This window comes from Papio anubis, chromosome 4 (genome assembly GCF_008728515.1).
Source record: "Papio anubis isolate 15944 chromosome 4, Panubis1.0, whole genome shotgun sequence".
Classification (NCBI taxonomy): Eukaryota; Metazoa; Chordata; class Mammalia; order Primates; family Cercopithecidae; genus Papio; species Papio anubis.
The window spans coordinates 144,090,088-144,093,839 of NC_044979.1; the positions used below are offsets into that span (position 1 = coordinate 144,090,088).

The following is a 3,752-nucleotide window of genomic DNA, read 5'->3' on the forward strand; positions in this document are numbered from 1 at the left end:
TGACCTGTTCCAGGTCCTTGCTGCTGTCTCCCGTGCTCACTCCTCTGGGTCTCCAAGCGTGTAGCTGAGAATCCATTTGGGACGTCTGTTCCCGTCCCTGCCTGTGTCTATCATTAAACAAAGTGAAGATAGTCTGGTGTGACTGGCTTTCCAAACTCTTATTTGGATTCACTGTAATGTGGACTAAACAAATGGCTTAAAATTCACTGTTTGCAGACACCCCATCCTCTGTTCCACTGAGTAGAGACATGACCTGCCCCACAAAGCTCTGCTCATTCCACCGCCTTCCTGACAGGCATGTGCACAGCTTCAGGAAGCTCTCTGAGGCCAGAAACCCTGTCGTTTTACCTGTTTTCACCCCCTCTTTGTGTGTCCTGAATATTTTTACTACCTTAAATGTGTGCTGTTTCCCCCACAACATTTGTTTTAAATAATTTTAAAGCTACAGAAATGTTTCTAGAATAGTCCAGTGGGTTCCCACATGACAATTCAACTGTCATTGGCATTTTGCCACATTTATTTTCCCCTTTTAATTGTACATATGTCATTCTTTTGACTGAACCATTTTGAAAGTTAGTCGTTGTGATATTTTGCCCGCAAATACTTGAGCATTCATCTGTTGAGAACAAAATCATTCCCCTTTGGTTCCCACACAGACAAGATGTAACAATCACACAACACCATTATCTAATACAAGGTCCATATAAAGTTTTTCCCAGTGTGTCTAATAATGCCGTTTACACCTTCTGTTGTTTGTTTTTATCCAAGCACCACAACTGCTTTTAATTACTATATCTTTTATTTTTTAAATCTGGACTAGCTCCCTTTTTGTTTTTTTCTTTCTATGTCAGAGATACTTTTGAAGTATCTATGTCACCTTTACAGAATGTTCATCAAGTGGCTTTTGTTAGATTGTTTCCTCAAATTTGACAGTATTAAAGAAACACTGCCTCCGTGATATTGTCTGAACCAGTGCATCACATCAAGACACATGATTGACACAATAATGCTGTGTGCCACTCGGTGCATCACAGCAGGACACATGAGGCACATATGTGCTGCCATGCACTCCTCAGTGCATTACTGCAGGGCATGTAGGCAGGGCCAGGTGTTGTCACAGTCCCAGCAGGTCTCTCTGCCCTCTAGACAGTGGCTGGATGGGTGCTGGACACCTGCTCGGTGCAGCTTGGGCAGCAGCTGGAGATGATGCGGAGAGGGCTGCTCAGCTGGGGCTGGAAGGTGAGGAGGACAGGGCTGGGCTGGCCACCTTGTGGAGATAGCAGGACATGTTGAGGGAGAGTCAAGCCAGGGATGCAAAGCATGAGGAGAAACTGCAGTGCCGTGCACGGCCTCAGCTCCCTTTCTGAGGCCCCATTGATGTGAGCGCTTTCAACAAGCCCTCGAGGGAATCTCTGCTGCTTGCAGCCAAAAAGTACTGACCACCGGAAGAGCCAGCCCCTGCAAGGGGACAGAGGCATGGCGGCCATCAGAAGGCAGGCAAACCCCAGAGAAGGAGGCCATGGAGGTGGCAGTGGACGACCGATGTGCGATCTCAGCGCCACAGGTTACTGGTTTTGTGGCAAGATGTGGACCTGCTGACAGCTTGGCTTCCTCGTCTGCAGAGTGTGACAGTGACATTCTCTGCCTCATTAGACAGATGTTAGGATGCAGTGAGGCGGGTGCTCAGCCCCATTCTGGACACGTAGCATCGATGAACACCAGCTCTTACTGGATGGTTTCCTTATGCTGGGAGGAAAGAAACGATCTGGATTTTGTCTGTGTAGAAGTCCAGCTATCTGCATGTGTGTTCAGAGGATATTCTCGTATCTCAGGAGTGAAACCAAAGCATCCCTGTACATCTTTCCCCCACCCCACTCATAGCCTCGGATTCTCTGCACAGCTTTAGGTAAAGGAGTTGATGGGGAATCGGATGCCTGGCCCCGAGTCCTCACTCTGGGGCCTGAGCTTAGACTAACTTCAGGTTCAGCTGAGAAGGCCTCTGAACTGTGACACCGCGCCGTGGCCGCCTGCCCTTTGCCCTTCTCGAGGCCGGTGCTTGCCTGGAGGAGGGCTGGCAGCAGAAATGCAGCTGACCAGGTTGCATTTTCCGTACGGCCGACTCAAGGGGATACCCGTGGAGACTCATTTCTCGTTTCAGTTTTCAATGATTTGGTGGAGAAGCTCCTCTGGTGAATGGACTTGGGATTTCTTGGCGCTGCGCTGCGGGTCCACAGTGTGGCTTTCGGCCCGTGCTGCGCTGGTACTTGCACTTCCTCTGGCAGGGCACGGGGTGGCGCTCCCGGGTAAGGCAGCGGCGGGGGGAGCCGTGAGCGAGGCGCTGCCTCTCCCGCTGAAGCCGGATCCAAGGCCACCATGACAGGGACCCGCCATCCAGGTAAGACGTGTTCTTTCCTTATTCCTTGGCGAATCGATGGGGACCAGGCTTCCCCAGGCGGTGAAGTGAGGTACAGGGACCGCGGGGCTCGCCTGACCAGTGGGGTCTCCATCGTTTTCTGTGTTGACAAAAGACAAGAACAGACATCGCCTGAAATCTTCCCGCCTCCGTGAGCGAACCTGCGTCTGGGAACAAGCTGGAGAGAAGTGATCGCTGAGTGAAGAAGGAGGTGCCGGGCCGCATTAATCATACCTCTGGAGGCAATGCCGGGAAGGTTATTTGTTTAAAGAAACACTCATTTTTTCTTAATTAATTAATTTATTTTTTTTATTTAAGTTCTAGGGTACATGTGCACAACGTGCAGGTTTGTTACATATGTACACATGTGCCATGTTGGTGTGCTGCAACCGTTAACTCATCATTTACAATAGGCATATCTCCTAATGCTCTCCCTCCCCCATCCCCCCACCCCACAACAAGCCCTGGTGTGTGATGTTCCCCTTCCTGTGTCCATGGTTCAATTCCCACCTATGAGTGAGAACACGGGACGTGCGCTGTTTGGTTTTCTGTTCCTGGGATAGTTTGCTGAGTTTAAAGAGCACTTGGTGCGGACTTGCTGTGGCCATCGCCTTCAACAGCTCATCTGTAGGAGGTGCAGGCTGAATTCACACCTGGGTGTCATCCCTGTCTGCCTGCCGCGCAGAGGAGACAGGAGAGGCCCTCCCACCCCACGGCTTTTACGGGACGTTCTTCCAGTCGGCTAGAGGAGTGTGGTTTGCTTTATAGCCACACCAAGTCATTTTAATAAAACTCAATTAACTGTGTTGCCTTGCAGGCTCCAAGTGTTACAGGCAGACCCGAGTCCGAGTCTTCCTACCATTCATTGTCCCCTTCTGGATTTCCTAGGGACCCCAGATACGATGGCATCAATGTCAGTTAACTTGGCACTGTTTAAAATAGATCTATGATCAAATCTTAAGTTTTTCCAAATAAGACCCTGGATGAATGCAGGAAGGTCATTTGATTACTTTAAAATAAGAGTATTTTATGTTAAGTTTGAAAAAGCCAGTCATAAAACTAAGCCCTGTACCAATGAATATAGTTTGTGAAGCCAGCAGCCCAGGCTTATTATTATAAATATCAAACACCACCATTATGAGTAAGCTCATTTATTTTCAAAGCACTTTGCAATCATTAACTGTTCACGTCTGTGAATATCCCCGAGACAGACAGTATTATTAACTCCATTTGAAAGGAAGAAAGCTAAGGCACAGAAAACCTGTAATTCATTGCCCTGAGGAGAAAAGGAGACACCAGGAACACTGGCTGTGCTTTCACTGCATCTTCTGTTTGGTAG

General features: G+C 48.7%; 1 pseudogene; it reads right to left on the reverse strand.

Moving 5' to 3' along the window:
- Positions 1 to 786: 786 nt before the first annotated feature.
- LOC110742800 lies at positions 787 to 2,739 on the reverse strand (annotated as a pseudogene).
- Between the last annotated feature and the right edge of the window lie 1,013 nt (positions 2,740 to 3,752).